Consider the following 20,314-nt stretch of genomic DNA (forward strand, 5'->3'; position numbering starts at 1 on the left):
ATGTTTTCATTTTTTGTTTTTAACTTTTTTAAAAGAATGTAATTACTGAATAAGAATGCAAGTTATTAAAATTAAGCTTTGTATAAAAATATTTAATCCAAGGTAACCTCAAGTTTTGTAAATCTCACTAGATTTAAATGAACTTTGAATCTTTTTTTTAATCAGAGAAATATAGTTATCTGCAGACTTCCATATTTCATGTCCTTTCTGACTCCACTCTCTACTCTTACTACTCCTTACATATGTTAGTCCATCTTCTGGGTGACAGGGATTATAAACTATTGCTTCCTCTGTGAGGCTTATTACCTAGTGTCTAGCAGAGTTGGTGGCTGGCTTGTCTTTGTTTCCAGTTCTCTTTGTTTATATGAATTTTAACACTGATCTTTTGTATTGTAATTACCTACTTAGTTGCTAGCTTTCTTAGCCAACAGAGTAGTAGTGACTTTATTTTTTCATAGTTGCTTTCCCAAGTTCAGTTAACCCAAGTTTGTTGAATGAGTGGAGTGGTCTTATATATGCATAAATTCAAAAGGACATCCAGAGATGCTGTTAATTTTCCTCATTTTAGGATTTGGTGAAATTCAGCTATTTTGTGAAGGCTTTCCTTTCTCTTTTTAGATGAAGGTTGCTTCTAGGTTTCCAACAAAAATAGCAGAAACCTAGACTGATAATTTACTGTTTATATTTGTATATATTAAAGTAGGACTCCAAATGAAAATATTAGAGTGGAATGTGAATCATGATTTGAGGTCAAATCAAGAAGAAAACATAGTAAGTAAGTTTGCTAGTATTTCTAACTTCACATGATGGCATCCTATTGTCTCTGGAGCACATATGCTTTGAAATATGAGCATCGCATCCTATTGTCTCTGGAGCACATATGCTTTGAAATATGAGCATCGTTTCCTTCTTTTGAACAACTGTACACCATCTAATGAATTTACATACATAAATACTAGTAATTAACATTTGTTTATTATTTTGCATTTCACTGCTATTTACTAACAGATTTCAAGACAATAGACAATTTTGTAACCTCAGTTTTATAAAAACCACTAGTATTATTGGTCCCTAGCAACCATTTAGTATGTAAATTAGGTATTCTCAGGCTTAATGTACTTCATTTTTATAAAACAAATACATCATTAATCTGATTAAGTTCTTGGATGAGAGTGCTGTCCTTGGATCATTGTGGATCATTTATTGTTGGGCATGCATCCAAAAAAAATTCAAGCATGGCACTTACAGTCTAGGTTTAGGAGAATTGTTAAAACCTCCTAAATGACATTTTCCAGAAGAATAGAAAGGCACTGCTTGCTTACAATTGCAAGCATTACCTAAAACTTAATGATGTTCTTATCCTTAATTGCAACTCAGTTTGATGGTGATTCAGTGCCTGAAATTATGCCATGTTTTACTTTGATGTTATAAAATGTATAATGAAATAAAGGTGATGCAAGTGAATCAAAAATAGATTCTGGCTTTGCAGTAGTGACTTAATCACTATGTTTCTGAATTCAGAAGTTGCTTGACTGTCATGGCTATTATTTGGTATGTCTTTAGCTTTTAGACAAATTTACTACTTAAAAACTAAGAATGCTTAATATTAGGGTTAAAGAAAGTTCATGATGTTTTCACCCATATAACAAATGGACCTTTATGTAAGGGAATTTAAAGCAAAATTATTTGAATTCTGCCTTTGTAGTTCAAAGTTCAAAAGTTGTATATCCTCCTTTTTTTGGAGGTAGTCTTTGTCTAATGAAGCATGATCTAATAAGTAATGTTTTTCATTTACTGAATGTCCATCACAGTGCCTCAGTCATTCACCTAGAAATCCTATGAGGTTGGTTTGTTTATTCCTACTTTACAGCTAATTAAACAGAGGCTTACAGAGGGTAAGTAGGCACCCAAGGGCATATAGATAGCATGTGGTTAATCTAGGACTCAAACTCAGTTCTTGCTCCAAAGTCTCTGCCTCCTCAGACAGGGAAGAAAAAGAAAGAGAACCAACACACTAATTTATAAAGTTTTCTAGACTGGGATCATTTCAGAGAGGGGTTGGCAAACTTTCTGTAAAGGGTCAGAGAATAAACATTTTAGATTTTATGGGTCACAGAAATTTTTATTTTATATTCCTGTTTAAATTTTTTTTAATAAAACAAATCTCTAAAAATATAAAAATCACTCTCATCACTTCTCAGCCTTTTGGCTAAGATCAAGTGTAGTATCTGTTCTTATCAGTTTAATACCTGATATGTCCTCTCCCTAAAGACAATATATTAAATGGATTTTTTGGAGCAGGGAGATGAAATAGAAGTTTGCTCCATTCATTCCACACATCAACCTGGTAGTGAAGCACCTCCAGGAATGGTACATTCCTTTAGAGGATTTATAAAAACAAACTAACAAACCCCAAAACCCAAAACCACTCTCAATCTGAGGGCCAAACAAAACAGGGTGAGGGTTAGATTTGACCAAAAGTTCTTAATTTGCCAACCTTTGTAAATATTTAGAACAGTGTCAGTAGCCTTATATATTTTTTCAGGACTATGTAATTATAGTCAACAATAAAAATAATTTATATCCATAATAATGACTTTTAAATATCAAGATAATGAATATATTATGTTTTCTAAGAGTATAAATTATGTTCTTTTAAAGAAAATCTTAGATATTTACCAAATAAATAATCAAAATAAAGTTTTAGATAATCTGGAAAAATCAACTTTTTGAAACATTTCATTTCATAATGGATACAATGAAAGGTTATACCAGTGGATTTTTTTAGTCACAGAACTTACAACATGCCATTTAAATTTCAGACCTGAGAGTTTAATATTATTTTTAAAAGTTTTAACCTCCTTGATAGTTGAGTGCTTACTATCTTGTCCCTTTTTTTTTTTTTTTTTTTTTTTGGTGATGCTAGTGTTTGAACCTAGGACATCACACATGCTAAGTACATGCTTGCCAATGAACTAAATTCCCAAATTTTACTACTGATTCCTTTTAGCCATAGTATACGTGTGTGTGGGGTGTGTGTGTGTGTGTGTGTGTGTGTGTGTGTGTCTGTGAAGAATATTAAGGCATAGCTGAGAAAATGATTCTTTAACTCTTGAGGAAAAGGCATTTTGGAGCTGGATTGTAGGTCAGTGGTAAAGTGTGTACTTAGCATGGCATGAAGCCCTAGGTTCAATCCCTACTACAAAAGAAGAAAACAAGAATTTTATAATAGTAGGTGCCAGATATCTGAGATTTTTTTTTGATAAGTTAGTGTTTACCTAGAGAGTAGCCATGTTCTCTAACTCCTTAATTCATCAGTAATGTGTTTTCAACAGGCTCAAAGTAATCAGGCTCCTGTTCCATTCCCTTTCCTACAGAGGCCTCAAGCAGGGGCATGGGCAGTTGCTCTCCAGATGGGGGCTGGGAGATGGTAGGAGATGTTGGCAGTTAAACCAAAGGCAGAAAATTTTGAGCTTTCTTGTTTCCATGCTTCTCTAATATCTCTTGTTTTTTGCAAACCATTGTTAATATTCCCTTTGAAAAATTCAATATTGTTTTGATCAGAGTAAGAGGGTCAGGAAATGTTTGTGTCTCTGATCACAAAGCAGAGGGATTATGTATGCTTAGAGGGACAAGTGCCCTGCTAATAAGCACAGGGTACCCCAGTGGACTTACAGTCCTTTCTCTTTGGAGAGTAGCCTTCTCAAAGCTTTTCTCCCAGCCCTGAGATGGCTGCAAGGGCAAAACTAGCCCCATTGTAAAGTCACAATGACTTTACAAACGATGAAAAAATACTTATATTATCATTTGTAGTGTGAGATTACAGATGCAAGCATTTTGAGTCATTATTCAGGTAGTGAATAAGGTTTTTGTTCATACCTGTTTTCAAGTTTCTTTGTTTTCAAGTTGTATCCTATGGAACAAACAATAGTCTGCATAGTGAGACCATTGAGTGATCTAGTTCAGTCACTACAGCAAAAAGCCGAAGTCTGATATACTGGTAGCTTTTGAATGACATTTATTGAGCACTTATTATGTGCCAGATTCTGTGTGAAATACTTTGTTTTATTTAGTCTTCACGACCACTTAGAGACAAAACAGGCTTAGAGAGGCTGAGTCACTTGATCATAGTGGCAAAACTAGTCAGCTATAGTGGCAGACTTTGAACATAGGCAATATAACACCAAATGCCTTCTCTTAAATGGAAAATAATTGTTTTGCTTTAAAAATGTTTTATCCTTCTGCAAAACATTTGAGTAGACTATATCTGAAAAGAGACCTTCTCTCTACAAAAGGAGACTAGAAAACCTGAAACAAGGGGAAATTCTGTGAGTCATTTTAATTTCTATTTTTTTTTTTTTTGTGGCAGCACTGGAGTTTGAACTCGGGGCCTTATGCTTGCTAGGCAGGCTGAGCCACTCTACCAGCCCTTTTTGTGATGGGCTTTTTCGGAGCTAGGGTCTTGCAAATTATTTGGTTGGGGCTGGCTGTGATCCTTCTGATCTCTGCCTCCTGAGTAGCTAGGATTATAGACATGAGCCATCAGCATCCAGCTGTGAGCCACTTTAAGAATAAGTAAAATAAAATATAGTAGTTTCTAAGTTTAAAACAGCAAATTGAGTGATAAAATTGTATGTGGTGTGATGTGACTTCCTTTATTTGTATGTGAAACATTTGTTCGTATGAAAACTATTTTTTTAGAAAATTTTAGTAAGATTAAGCCAAGTGAAAAATAAATTAAGCCAGTATTTGCTGATGCATATTATGTGCAGGAAAATGTGTTAGGTCCTGGGGTATGTGGCAAATGGAACACAGCCCTGTCTATTGGAAACTTATGGTGTAATGAAAGAGATAGGTATAGAAAGGGCTGGGAGCATGGGTGTAGTGGTAGAGCACCTGCCTAACAAGTACAGGGCCCTGAGATCAAACCCTACTATTGCCAAAAAAAAAGAGTTAATTTAAGTATGTAGGAACTATCCAGGAGGCTCATGGAGTGTGGCCTGGAGAAAGTCAGAGAAGGCTTTTTAGAGACAGGAAAGTCTAACCTGCTACCTAGAGAAGAAGTTAAACTAAGGATGGGGAAGGTATGTCTCAATCAGAGGCAGGAGCACCAGCCAAAGGCTCAGAGCCAGGAAAGAGAGTTCAGTGAAAGTTGCTATAACTTGCTGTTTAGTAGTCTTGACTTAGAATCTTTGAGGGAGAAAACAGGTTGAGGCTGCAGGGGTCAGAAGACTCAGATTGTGAAAGGCCTTTTGTACCTATCCTGAAAGCAATAGGAAGCTAATGAAAGCAATATGATCAAATCTATGCTCGGTATATATTTCAATTTTTAAAAGTGTTTTGGCAGCACTGGAGTTTGAGCTCAAGGCATTGTGTGCCTTAGAAATACTTTCACTCTGGTGGCAGTGTGAAGAATGGAATGGAGTTGTCATCTTGGCAGCTGGTTAATGGCAGTGGGACATGGAACCAAAAAGGGAAATTGAAAAAGATGCCCAGAAGTTAGTAGTGTATTTATGTATGGAATGTCTGAAAGGTTGTGTATGCTGTGATGTGGTACTTTTGTACCCAAATCATTAGCTGTCATTTGTCTCCAGTTTTCTGTGGTATTGTTCATTCATCCAATTAAGTTTTATAGTGTTGATTCTGGGAAAATAATATTTAAATTTGTTGGGGCATTTTTACCTGCAAAGTTTCTACGTACCAGCATTTCTAAAAATTAAAGGGCAAGCCAGGTGCCCATGGCTCAGATCTGTAATTCAACCTCCTTGGAAGGCAGAGATCAGGAGCACTGCAATTCAAAGCCAGCCTGGGAAAATAGTTCTTAAGACCCTATCTCTAAAATACCCAGCACAAAAAAGGGCTGGTAGAGTCACTCAAGTGTTAAGAGTGCCTGCCTAGCAAACTCAAGGCCCTGAGTTCAAACTCAGTATGGCCAAAAAAAAAAAAAAAAAAAAATTAAAATTAAATAAAATAAAGGACAGATCCCGTCTGAAATTTTAAAAGGGCTCATTCATCTTTTTTGTATTTTGTGTCTCTCTGGGACTTGACATGATGGTTAGAAATGTACTGGTCATGGCAATGGCATGATACAAACATCATATACAACTTTGAAGGTCTGGCCTACTTTAAATTATATTTAGGATTTGTCTACTATGCCATGGTTAGTTGGTACAGTTATGAGGTATGACTAAATAGGATTTAGAGAACGACTACTTTCAACAAATTTCTGGTTTCTTTGACTTCTGGATCTTCCTTTTTTATGTTATCTCCTTCAGAGATCTACCAACCCATTTACTCTTTCTTTTCTGCCACATCTATTGATTTTATTGAAGTATAAATAGAGATGGCCAAAACTTAAGTGCTACTGTTATATTGTTCTAAGCTCTTTAGATGTATTTATTCGTGTCAAGTTCTTTTGGTCAGTAACTCTATTAGGAAGTTACTTTTTGCCCCATGAAGAAACTGAGGCACAGACAGGTGAGGCAGGTTTTTTTAAACTAGGTTAAGTCACTCAGCTAGTAAATGGGGAGCTGGGATTTGAACTCAGCCAGCCTGGCCCCAAAGATCATGTCCTAACCATTCTACTATACTCCCTCTCAAATATAACACTAGGCTTAGGTCTTCCTGCTGTAAAATCTAGTACTCAGATTACTGTCAAATATCATTCACCACATTAAATTGATGGCTTTAGTTTGAATTTAATTGGTCTTAAGATTTTGTCTTCAGTTTGTTAATTTGTTTTGGTTTCAAGGTTGTGTAAAAGGTATAAATAAAAGGAGATTATACTTGTATTTGTATATAAATGATATTATAAATATAAGTGAACATTAGCATGGTCTTTGAGATTTTTTTCTTAAAAATTTTTTTGCTTACGTTTGGTAAATACTAGCCTGTGACATAGTATCAGGCTCATACTATGCTATATAGTTCCTTAAAGAGACGTTTCCTACCTGTCTTTAGTTCGATTACTCACCACCCCCAACTTTGCCCTTCATACCACAGGAACACTAAACTCTACTCAGATGTGCCTCAGATTGCCCCAGGTACCATGCTAGTAGGTGCTATAAGTGTCAAGGCTGGGATTTGAAACTGAGATGTGACTTCATTGAATGTGCTCTTCCCACTATTCTACCTATAAGAGATAGACAAACCCATTTAAGTCATAAGCCACACTGTCCAATATGGTAACCACTAGCCCATCTCTTTTTAATTTAAATTAATTAAAATTAAATTAAAAATTCAGTTCCTCAGTTCACCAGGCACATTGCAAGTGCACAATAGCCACATGTGGTTAATGGCTCCCCTACTGGATGGGGAAGAGCTCTCTGTCAGAAAGACTATTAAAATAATCCTACCTCCAGCACATCCATTTTTCTTTCTTCTTCTTTTTTCTTACAATAGGGGTTTTTCTATGTTGTTCAGTCTTGCCTCAAACTTGTGGAGTCAAATGATCCTCCTGCCTCAGCTTCCTGAGTAGCTGGGATTACAGGTGTGTACCACTACACTTGACTGAAAACATTCATTTTCCACAGAAATTCCCCACACTTTACAATTCTATGCTATGGATACGGACCCTAATTATAGAACCTTTGTTCCTTTACTTGTTTTTTCTTATTAGCTGGTTTGAATATCTTAGCATTATTTTTCCACAGAATTCTTCTTTTACTTGGAGTAGTCAGAATTCTCCATTAATCTCTTCAACTTGCATTCTCTCTTTTTCTCCAAATGACCTGTGTTGCAGTAGCTTTGCCACTTCCACTAATTTGAACTGCATGTCATAAGGTGCATGTTAGTGTCATACTGTGTGCTTATCAGGCCAATGGCTCAAGGATTTACTTGCTGGTCATATTTTCTCCCTTGATACATGCTACTTCCTTGACAATTTCCCTACCTATTTGCTTCCTGTTAAATGTCAGAACACTTTTCTTGTAACTCACTATGTGTTTATATTCAAGTCTCTTTTTCAGTTTGAGGTATCTGGATAGTGTTCATGTCTTTTAATTTGACTATCTGGAAAATAGTTATCCTTTCCCTCATGATGAGTTTTCAGGATTAGAAATTTCTTTGACCTTTAAATTATGACTAATAATTTGCCTAAATTGGTGCTGGTGGGTGATAAGATCCAGACTAAATTACAAGAGAGTTAGAGGATCAGAAGGATGACTCTAAGGTCTTAATCCTCACCATGTGTCATCAAGCTGGCAAACAGAATCCTGAGAGCTGTTATCTGTATGTGTCTTGGTGTGCTTGATACTGTGCTGTGTTCTAGCATGTTCCATAGTATACCATCTCATGTATGTCATAGTGACTAATAAAATGCCTTTTGTATACTTTTTAATTTGATGAATATCTATCTTTCAAATTTATAAAGTACTTTTTCTTCTTCCCTTCATTCTATAGATATGTGTTCTACTTACATCAACTAGTTTTACTGTAGAAGGTGATTTGGAGGCTTATATCTATTGTGAGCCACAGTTTTCTGTGCATTTTGACATAGGAGGTTTTATAGTTGAAATAATAGTAAAGACAATGAAAATATCTTCTTTTATCTGTACTTCTAAGATTTAAGCTATGCTTATTTTTTTCTTTCATCATCCACTATATTCTACTATTTACAGGGTTGATGCAAAACAGGCTGACCATGCATAGTTCTTAAGAGGTAAGATGTTGGGCTGCCCTTTCAGTAGACCCTTGAGAAGCAAGTAGACACCTTGCTGCTGAGTGGCTGTGCTGGTAGCAGCCGGAATAAAGAGCATCAAGTAGAGTCTAGTCAGATATTCATCTTTACCCACGAGAGACTCCAATCTGAGAGAAAAAAGAACTGCAGAGATGAGGTGAACAAGGGAAAAGGGAAAAGAATTTAGCCTTTCTAGTTGCTTTATGAAAGCATCAGCAACCCTAGCAGAGGGGAAGTCAAAAGCCCAACAGCTTATAATTTCTCATAGAGTTATGTGTTTGTATAAAACAAAACTATTTTCTTGCAAATTATATGCATACAGTTTTATACATATGTATGTATATATATATATATTCTATGATACTGGGTATTGAACCCTGGGCCTTACACAAATGCTATATCACTTGTTTTTGAGACAGGGTCTTACCAACGTTTCCTGGACTGGCCTTGAACTCACAGATTCTACTTCTGCTTCCTGAGTTAGTAGAATTACAGGTGTGTACTACCATACCTAATATATATATAAAATCTGCTCATTTTGATTATTGCTAAGATTTTCATGACTATGACACCCTTGGAGTCTCTTCACAGAACAGATTTGAACTCTATGATTTCTAGGTACCAAATATCATCTCTTTCCCCTAAGCTGTGTTGTTTTTCTCACACAACTTGAACAGGTCAAACCTATTGATAATTCCTTGGATTTCAACATAACGCTACCTCTATCTCAAAGGTTCTCTTCTTAATTCTCCAACAGACTTCTACTATTTGTAAATTTAGCTGAAATCTCACCTTCTTGTTAAAGCCTTCTGAAATCCAATGGTTCCTTCCCTTGTGCTACACAGCACTTAGCTATCCTTGTGTTATACCATTTGGCCCATGTAATTATCACTCAACATATCTGTCATTCCTGTCTGAAGAGCTGCTGGAACAGGTGGTATTTCTATATTCTTAACATCTAACACAGACTTAGAATTACAAGGGTGCTCCCAAATTGTTTGAGTGAATGAATAAAATGCACCACCTCATTTGAAAATGTGCGTGAGTTTTTCCAACCAACCTTTTCTTTTGTGCTGCTTTTCTTTATCTTCCTCCCTGTCACATGTTCTTCTGTCCTACCTAGTAGATTTTAGAGCTTAGGAAATAGGTGTTTGAAGATTTAAAATATAGTGCTTTGAACTCCTTAGAGGAAAAGTCTATGAATAAATAATTAGACTCATTTCACATCAAAATCTAAAGTGTGAAAAAAATGTTCATATCATTTGGAGCTTTATTCACTTGTATGGTAATCTAATGGCATATCCATTGTTAACACTGAACTATACTGAAATATTTTACTCTCAGGGCTTTTCATCTGACAAAAGAAGGCTTTTTGAAAATGAAAAAGCTCCTTTCCTTGGTATGCTAAGCATAGCTCCTGTCCCTGGTATGCTAAGAGGAAATTTGTTAGTTTTGTAACGCATGGGTTAATATTACTATGTTTCATATTGAACAGTACTTGAGAAAAATTACTATTAATATCACTGCAGCATGTATGTATATAAATCCTGTCATCTTTGGAGTATGTAAATCAGGAATGTTGCTGAAGAACTACTTAGCATTTTCTTGGGGGTGAAGTGCTTAGTTTTGGAATTTAATTGTAGGTTTTACATTTAAGCTGTTCAGTATTACTCTTATAAAGGTTCTATAAATTTCTTGCTTTGTAGTTTAACAGGTTTAGTCACCACAGTTAAAAGGCATCATCCTCATAATGAAGCCAGAAAAGAATAAAGGTTGATCATGCAGGGCTGGCTGGCTGTGACATTTAACAATAGAGCTTGACTTCTTCATGTCTGTTAAATTAAGACTATGGGGTGTGCTTATCTTCCTGCAATGATACTGAATTGTAACAAGAAAATGTTATGTTGTGTAGCTCTGCAACAGGGGTGTGCATCCATTCTCATTTCATATGTATGGCACAAGATTTAAAATGCTTTTTAAGATGCCTAGTGGGCTTACAGTCTAATGGCATAGACCTGAGTGTAATATGAAACAAAAGTAAAAAAAAAAAAAAAAGTGCAAAGACTTTCAAGTGTCCTGTAAAGTCTTATTTATTGCAGTCTTTCTTTAAAAGGTTTAAGGTTGCTCAGGAAGGGTATGCTGAGAAAAATTCCACTTGTAGGACCTTTTTTCTGGCAGTACTGGGATTTGAATTTAGGGCTTTTTGCTCACTAGGCAGGCACTCTATTACTTGAACCACACCCCCAGCCCTGTAGGTCTGTGGATTTTGGGGGGCAGTACTGGGATTTGAACTCACAGTCTTGTGTATGCTAGGCAGGTGTGCTCTACTGCTTGAGTCCAAGCCCTTTTTTGCTTTTAGTTATTTTTTTGAATATGGTCTTGCATTTACTCCTGGCTGGCCTGGACTGCAGTTTTCCTAATTATGCTTCCCTCATAGCTGGGCTAACAGGCACGTGCCACCACGCCCAGCTTTTGTTTGTTGAAATGGGGTCTTGCAAACACTTTCCTTGGGCTTGCCTTGAACTGGGATCATCCCGATTTCTGCCTCTCTAGTAGCTGGGATTAAGCAACTGTTCTAAGATCCATTTTAGAGTCCTTGAAGGAAATAAGTGCTGTGGCCTGATGGAAAGTAAGATGTTATGTTGAATAGATGAGTGATTTATTCTAAACTTCTCTACACTTGTACTTAATAAAATTCAGTTTAATTCTTTGAATATTGATGAAATACCTACTATATCCCCAATACTTTGTTGGATATCATAGGAGGTTTTAAAATAACATGAGATGCAGTCCTGCCCTGAGGAATTTTGTGGAAACTGAAATTAAATCCTTAAAATAATTTCTTAGAATTATTGGATGTGTGAATGACAGTATTGTAAGCTGTCAAGATCATTTAAAAATTTTATTCTGTTATTATATGTATCATTCCCAGATGTGTCATATGAGCATTTGATAGGCATACCTTTTATGTCTTTAAGTCACTGCTAAAAATATTGAAAAGTCAAGACCAAGGTTAAAGGCAAGGAGCCTCTCGTCACTTCCCATACTTTTTCCTAATACATGCTTTTTGTGTACTCTTGAACACTTATTTTTATATGTATATAAACCAACAAATTAATAATCTCTTACAAAATTTTTATCATGAATATTATCAAACTTTTTATATGTACTTATTTTCCTTTTCCAAAAATTCAAAACAGCATTTCCATATTCCTGTTTCCTTTTTCTCTCCTATTTGTCAGGGTTCTTCAGTGATTAATGATAGAAATTACAAGTTAACTTTAATTAGCACGGGGAATGCAAATTGCCTTGCCTGCAGATTCAAACCCTCTTAAAGCAACTACTAGGTCTTATATTATTTTCTTACTCATTATAGGCTGCATCTTCTTCATATTGTTTCTTTCTCTTCCTTTCTGAAGATCATTTTCTTTCTGGAGAAGCCTGAATTGAAGTCGTAGAGTAGTTCCATACCTGATGGCCATTTCCTCTTGCTTCTTCCTTAATTGAAGAACCAGAACTTAGGTTTGTTTAGGGCAAGAATTTGCCTGGTGAAAATACTCTCCAGACTCTCTTGAAGCTGTTGGTGGTTGTGACACATTCTGGTCAATAAGATATAAGTAGAAGTTGCTGAGTGGAGTTCATTAGTTATACAGCACTGCATAACAAATTGCTCCTAAACTGGGTGGTTTAAAACAACAATAAACATTTATCATTTCACACAATTTGGGGGGGCCAGAAGCTCAAGAACTGAACTGTATGGTTTGGGCTCTGGTTCTGTCATGAAGTTGTAATTAAAATGTCAGGTGGCTGCAGTTATCTGAAGGATTGACTAGAAAGATCTAATAACATAATCTTTTATTCTCTCTAATAATCATATAATAATATTTTCCCTATGAAGGTAAAGCTGAAATGTACAGAACACTGTTATAGGCTGGCTGCTTTGGTGAACTTAAAGAGGTTGCTTATCATTTAGTCCACATTTTCCTCCATTTTTTGAGATGTTAGGATAGTTTGGATTATCTATAACTCCTATAACTTGCTTCCTTTTGTCAAAGTTTTCTAACCTGCCTAAGAAAACATTCTCACACTCTGTCTTGGCAACAGTCTTGGTATAGTCTCACAATTTGACCTAAAACAAACAAAACAAAAATAGTACATGATAATCCAAAATTATATGCTAAATGGTTGTCAGTACACATAAAACTATCCAAAGGCTGCATATGACAGAAATGGGAGAAACCAGTGATGACTGGAGGCAGGGAGGGATGAGCCATTGTGTGAGGAGGAGACTGAAACTTGACTGACCCAAAGCTAGAGAGACCTGCAGGATGATAAAGAGACTAAAGAATAGAAGACAACACAATGTCCATTATCATATGTAGCTTTTAAAGAAAAATTCATGTGCTGAACTATGAATAAGGGCTTAATATGCACAAATTCCACCTCCTTCATTGTTTCTGCCTTACACTTCAGTGTCTAAATAAATAAAAGTATCAAGAAGATGCTAACTAAGCCTGGTACATGACCAGTTTTATATAAAAGTATGTGCTAGGATTGGGGATGGTGTGTGTTCCTGGCTAGAGGGTATGATAAGTCATTTAGCTTGTTCCTGGGGGCATGCAGTTCTTTGCCTGATTGTAGGAAACCCTGAAACAGCTTGTGTGATGATGTTTACCCAAAGAAAGAGAATTATGGCAATATAATTAATAACTTGGTCTTCATGATTGTTTTGTGAATAGTTGGAGAAAGTAAAATGTCTTGGTTGACAGAATTTACAGGGAGCTCAAAAAACTACTCCCAAAGAATCAAGGTCCCAATGAAGAAGAAATGGGCAAATGAACTGAACAGAAATTTTTCAAAGAAAGAAAGTACAGACCCCTCCACACCTCCAGCCGGCACAGAGAATCTCCACTTCACGTTAAACGGAGAAACCAGGAGAGCCCCCGGGCCACCAGTGGCCCGTGCCCAGATGGCTTGGGAAGGCGCAGACAAGGTGAGCTTAGCGGTACGTGGTACTTCCAGAGACAACCCTGGGCCAGAGCAGCATAGCCCCCTGGACAGACTGACCTCCACCTGGGGAAAAAAGAGAAACTAAGTAATAAGCAATAAGAACACTAAAGACACGTGGGAAAGAGGGTAGGGCTCACTGAGTGCCGAAGATTGGGGGAAGGGAATCCTTCCCGGAACTGTAAATAAACAAGCCAGGTGGGCCGGAGGGGCTCCGGCGGGAGCGGGGGCATGTGCCCAGCAACCAGGAGTGGGAAAAGCTTGTGAGAGTGGCGGAGGGAGGAAAACTCCACAGGAGAAGGGAGAAGACCCACCTCCCATGTGAACTGTACACAAACACACAGGCCTGAAAAAGCGGGTGCAGTGTCACCTCCCCCAGTGTACTTGGAAAGGGGAAAGCTGGTAGCAGCGGCTGGAGCACAGGAGAACTCTGAGTAAACAAAGCCTGCAGGGCCAGGTGAGTGTTAAGCTCACTCCTGAGATCTGCATAAATAAAGCCTCCAGCAACAGCAGGCTGACAGCAGCGGGCAGGCAAGCCACAGCCACAGAACCATTCACAGAACTGTCTCCAGACTCTTTTTTTTCTTTTTTTTCCTCTCTCCCTACCTTTGATGAGAAAACAACTGAACTACACCTGCATGCTGGAAAACTTACTGAAACTGTATTGCGTTTGAACTTGGGACACTTTGTGGGTTTTTTTTTTTTTGGTGCAATTTTGTTCTACTTTATGCATCCCCTTTGATGAGACAACTACAGAACAACATCTGAGGCACCATCTCCAGGATTGGAGACTGAGACAGACACCAAAATTATTAAGACTGAAACTTCATTGCATTTGAACTTGGAGGTTTTTTTTTTTTTTTAATTTTCTATTTTTCATTTTGTTTTATTTTATTTTTATATATACATATATTTCTTTCATTTACTTATTTTTTATTTTTATTCTTATCTTTATTCTTTTTATTTTTTATTTTCAATCCTCTCTCTGTCTCTCTAATGCCTGTTCAGCTTACTGTCGATTAGTACACTAATGCTCCCTGTTTACACCTTTGAAATTTTCTTGTTTGATTCCTTGTTTTTTTTTTTTTTTTTTTGAAGGCACATTTAATTTAATATCAAGAGTGTAATACAAAGGGCTCAAATACAATGAAGGAACACATTCCCCCACTAACACCAACAATGCTGCTTTAACATGTGCCTGTTGGGTGGGATGAGAGTTTCATAAAAGTTCACTACTGAAAAAAATAATGCGGTGAGTCTCATCACAGCCAATATCCTTATACAATCTAGTTGTGAAATGAATGTTTATAATGCTTCCAACAGTTTAAACCTGAAATTTGATACCACACCTTTATGTTTGTACATTCCTCAGATAAGAATATCTACAGTTTTCAAAACCATTCAAAGAACAAACCATTGATTTAAACCACATTGATTTAAGGCTCCATCCAATAATACAGAGCCCTAAGCTAACTGGTTAAATAGATGCACTACTTGTACTGACACCTACTATTTGATTGTCTGATGACTATTAAGTTGGTTCTTATCAAGTAAATTCTTTAAAGGCAAATTCACCTTTTGACCCAGTAGTTCATTAACAATCATGAAGTCCACAGTCTTATTGGCAAAACTGGTATACAGTGTCTCTAAGTCACTATGCTCAAGGTTAAGAGTGATGCAATTCCATGTTTACATTTTACTGGAATTTTACATGTTCAATTCATGATTTAAAAATCTCTAGGTTTTCAATCCTCCAAACTGTCTGAAGACACAATGTGCCACAGACTTAAGACTTCTGTTTCTCCCTCTATTTTCTTCAAACAGAAACATTTCTCAAGTGTCTACATGTTCTAGAAGGGGAATTTTTCGGAGGTGGCCTCTTCTCCGGAATAGTCCGACGGCATCAGGCCCACCAGGCGTAAACTTCCAGGCACTCAGTTCATTTTGGGCTTGTTCCAGTTTGTCTTTAGTCTGTTCCAGTTCACCTTTCATTTTTAGGAAAAACAAGTTGATCGCTGGATCTACCATTGTTGATCTCAGTTGGGCAACACTCGGCTGCTGGACTTGCTTGAGGTACTGGATTTGAGTCGTACACTCTTGCATCTCTTGTTCCTTGGTTGCTAGTCGCATTACAAGGATATTCTCCCTGTGTGCAGACTCTTGCTGCTGTTGCTTTAGTTTTTCTTCAGACTCCCTTAAGCCAGTTACATCATTTGAGTTAAGATCTGTGTACTTTCCCTCCAAAGCCTGGACATATGCTTCATATTGTTTCCATCTTAGAATTAACTCGTCTCGTGCCATCACTTTGAAGTCTGTTTTACTCAGACAAACCTTTTTTGGGAAGAGGTTCTTTGTTGGTCATCTTGAGTCCTCTCCTGACAGAGGCCGCGCGGATGCCACCAGTCACATAGGCCGAGGCCGTGCCGTCGCCGGCACCGCCACGCTCCTCCCGCCGCAACCCCGGCGCTCCCCCTGATTCCTTGTTTTGTTTTCTCCTACTTGTCTGTTTGTTTTTCCCTTTTCTTTAACTTCTTGCTTTCCATCTCAGCTCACCCTTCCATTCTAAATATTACCATTGTTATTATTACAAGCTAGAAAATACTTAATTGCACACAGTACAGGGACAGTAACAACACCAAGGACAATGACAGGAAGACAGAAAAAACAGGGAAACCAGTTTCCCCACAGCAAAAAAATTAGTACAGGAACCAGAGGGGAATGAAGAAAAGAGATAGTCGGATTCAGACTCCAACAAAATGAAGATTAAACTATGCCAAAGGACCCAATGAAGCCCACAAGAATAATTTAAAAGAAGACATACTACAAGTACTCAATGAGAATTTTATAGAGATGATACTGGATAGGGTCAACCAAAATGTACAGGAGACACTCAAGAAATTCCAAGACAACAAAAATAGAGAATTTGAAAAAACAAAAGAAGAAATAAAGGAAACCATAGAAGCACTGTATGAACACCAAACTGAAAGAGAGAACACGATGAATAAACAGATAAATGAACTCAGGACAAAAATAGACAACATTAAAGAGGAAAACAGCCAGGATATGGAAAACCTCAGAAAAAAGAATGAAACAGAACTGCAAAACAAAATGGAAGGCCAATCAGCAGACTAGAACAAACAGAAGACAGAATCTCAGAACTTGAAGATGAAATGGTAATTAAAGGAAAAACCAAAGAACTATTAATTAAACAACTCAAGACCTGTGAAAAGAAAATGCAAGAACTCACCGACTCCATCAAAAGACCAAACTTGAGAATGATGGACTTCGAAGAAGAAGAGGTGCAAGCGAAGGGAATGTGTAATATATTCAACAAAATAATAACGGAAAATTTCCCAAATCTAAGAAAGATATTCCCATACAGATGCAAGAGGCCTCCAAGACACCAAACAGACCAGATCAAAATAGAACTACCCCACAACCTATCATCATTAAAACAACAAGTTCAGAAACTAGGGAAAGAATATTGAAGGCTGTAAGACAGAAAAAACAAGTAACATACAAAGGTAAACCCATCAAAATCACAGCAGACTTCTCAATAGAAACATTAAAAGCAAGAAGAGCGTGGGGTGAGATCTTCCGGGCACTGAATGAAAATAACTACAACCCCAGGATACTCTACACAGCAAAACTATCATTCAAAATAGATGGAGCAATAAAAGTCTTCCATGATAAGCAGAAACTATTGATCATCTCAATAGATGCAGAAAAAGCCTTTGATAAGATCCAACACCATTTCATGATAAAAGCTCTAAGAAAACTAGGAATAGAAGGAAAGTACCTCAACATTATAAAAGCTATATATGACAAACCTACAGCCAGCATTATACTTAACGGAGAAAAACTGAAACCATTCCCTCTAAAATCAGGAACCAGACAAAGATGCCCACTATCTCCACTCCTATTCAACATAGTACTGGAATTCCTAGCCAGAGCAATTAGGCAAGAAGAAGGAATAAAAGGAATACAAATAGGTAAAGAAACTGTCAAAATATCCCTATTTGCAGACAACATGATCCCTTACCTTAAAGACCCAAAAAACTCTACTCAGAAGCATTAGACATCATCAATACTACAGCAAGGTAGCAGGATATAAAATCAACATAGAAAAATCATTAGCATTTCTATACACTAATAATGAGCAAACTGAAAAAGAATGTATGAAAACAATTCCATTTACAATAGCCTCAAAAAAAATCAAATAGCTAGGTGTAAACCTAACAAAAGATGTGAAAGACCTCCACAAGGAAAACTATGCACTTCTGAAGAAAGAGATTGAGGAAGACTATAGAAAGTGGAGAGATCTCCCATGCTCATGGATTGGTAGAATCAACATAGTAAAAATGTCTATACTCCCAAAAGTAATCTACATGTTTAATGCAATTCCCATCAAAATCCCAATGACATTCATTAAAGACATTGAAAAATCTACTGTTAAATTTATATGGAAACACAAGAGGCCACGAATAGCCAAGGCAATACTCAGTCAAAAGAACAATGCTGGAGGTATCACGATACCCGACTTCAAACTATATTACAAAGCAGGAACGATAAAAACAGCATGGTACTGGCACAAAAACAGACATGAAGACCAGTGGAACAGAATAGAGGACCTAGATATGAAGCCACACAACTATAACCAACTTGTCTTTGACAAAGGTGCTAAAAGTATATGATGGAGAAATAGCAGCCTCTTCAACAAAAACTGCTGGGAAAACTGGTTAGCAGTCTGCAAAAAACTGAAACTAGATCCATGTATATCACCCTATACCAAGATTAACTCAAAATGGATCAAGGATCTTAATATCAGACCACAAACTCTAAAGTTGATACAGGAAAGAGTAGGAACTACTCTGGAGTTAGTAGGTATAGGTAAGAACTTTCTCAATGAAACCCCAGCAGCACAATAACTACGAGATAGCATAGATAAATGGGACCTCATAAAACTAAAAAGCTTCTGTTCATCAAAAGAAATGGTCTCTAAACTGAAGAGAACACCCACAGAGTGGGAGAAAATATTTGTCAGCTACACATCAGACAAAGACTGATAACCAGAATATATAGGGAACTTAAAAAACTAAATTCTCCCAAAACTAATGAACCAATAAAGAAATGGGCATGTGAACTAAACAGAACTTTCTCAAAAGAAGAAATTCAAATGGCCAAAAAGCACATGAAAAAATGCTCACCATCTCTAGCAATAAAGGAAATGCAAATTAAAACCACACTAAGATTCCACCTCACCCCTGTTAGAATAGCCATCATTAGCAACACCACCACCAACAGGTGTTGGCGAGGATGTGGGGAAAAAGGAACCCTCTTACACTGTTGGTGGGAATGTAAAGTAGTACAACCACTCTGGAAAAAAATTTGGAGGCTACTTAAAAAGCTGAACATTGATCTACCATTTGATCCAGCAATACCACTCTTGGGGATATACCCAAAAGGCTGTGACACAGGTTACTCCAGAGGCACCTGCACACCCATGTTTATTGCGGCACTATTCACAATAGCCAAGTTATGGAAACAGCCAAGATGCCCCACCACTGACGAATGGATTAAGAAAATGTAGTATCTATACACAATGGAATTTTATGCAACCGTGAAGAAGAATGAAATGTTATCATTCTCTGGTAAATGGGTGGAATTGGAGAACTTCATTCTGAGTGAAGTTAGCCTGGCCCAAAAGACCAAAAATCGTATGTTCTTCCTCATATGTGGACATTAGATCAAGGGCAAACACAACAATGGGATTGGACTTTGAGCACATGATAAAAGCGAGAGCACACAAGGGAGGGGCGAGGATAGGTAAGACACCTAAAAAATTAGCTAGCATTTGTTGCCCTTAATGCAGAGAAACTAGAGCAGATATCTTAAAAGCAACTGAGGCCAACAGGAAAAGGGGACCAGGAACTAGAGAAAAGGTGAGATCAAGAAGAATTAACCCAGAAGGTAACACACACGCACAGGAAATCAATTCGCGTCAACTCCCTGTATAGCTATCTTTATCTCAACCAGCAAAAATCCTTGTTCCTTCCTATTATTGCTTATATTCTCTCTTCAACAAAATTAGAGATAAGGGCAAAATAGTTTCTGCTGGGTATTGGGGGGGGAGAGGGAGGGGGCAGAGTGTGTTGTTAGGGAGGGGGTGGGGGCAGGGGTGAGAAATGACCCAAGCCTTGTATGCACTTATGAATAATAAAACAATAAAAAAAGAAAGAAAGTACAAATGGCCGATACATACATGAAGAAAATGCAAGTCAAAGCCATGGTTTACGATTCACCTCATTCCATTCAAAATGGCTGTCATCAAGAACACAAACATCAACAAATGTTGGTGAAGATGTGGGGGGAAAGGAACCCTCATACACTGTTGGTGGGCATGTAAATTAGTACAGCCACTATGAAAGCAGTATGGAGGTTCCTCAAAAACTGATTATTGTATAATCCAGTGATACCACTTCTGGGCATATATCTGAAGGAATGTAAGTCAGAATCCAAATATATACAGCATTAGTGCCAAGTTTAGTTTGAATAAACTTGACAGAGGTGTTATTACCATGTACACTTATGTGAATATATTAGTCATAATGGGATAGGTTATGCTGTCAT

At 37.1% G+C, this 20,314-nt stretch overlaps 1 protein-coding gene, 1 non-coding gene and 1 pseudogene across 4 annotated transcripts in view; 2 read left to right on the forward strand and 1 right to left on the reverse strand.

The window, feature by feature from the left end:
- Nucleotides 1-20,314, forward strand: part of Camkmt (calmodulin-lysine N-methyltransferase) — a 421,570-nt gene that overhangs the window by 72,632 nt on the left and 328,624 nt on the right. The window lies entirely within an intron of this gene.
- Nucleotides 2,190-2,381, forward strand: LOC141415124 (U2 spliceosomal RNA). The gene has a single exon (XR_012440149.1). It is a non-coding gene; the product is annotated as a U2 spliceosomal RNA (small nuclear RNA).
- LOC141414805 (pre-mRNA-splicing regulator WTAP-like) lies at nucleotides 14,788-16,046 on the reverse strand (annotated as a pseudogene).

This window comes from Castor canadensis, chromosome 12 (genome assembly GCF_047511655.1).
Source record: "Castor canadensis chromosome 12, mCasCan1.hap1v2, whole genome shotgun sequence".
In the NCBI taxonomy this organism is placed as follows: domain Eukaryota; kingdom Metazoa; phylum Chordata; class Mammalia; order Rodentia; family Castoridae; genus Castor; species Castor canadensis.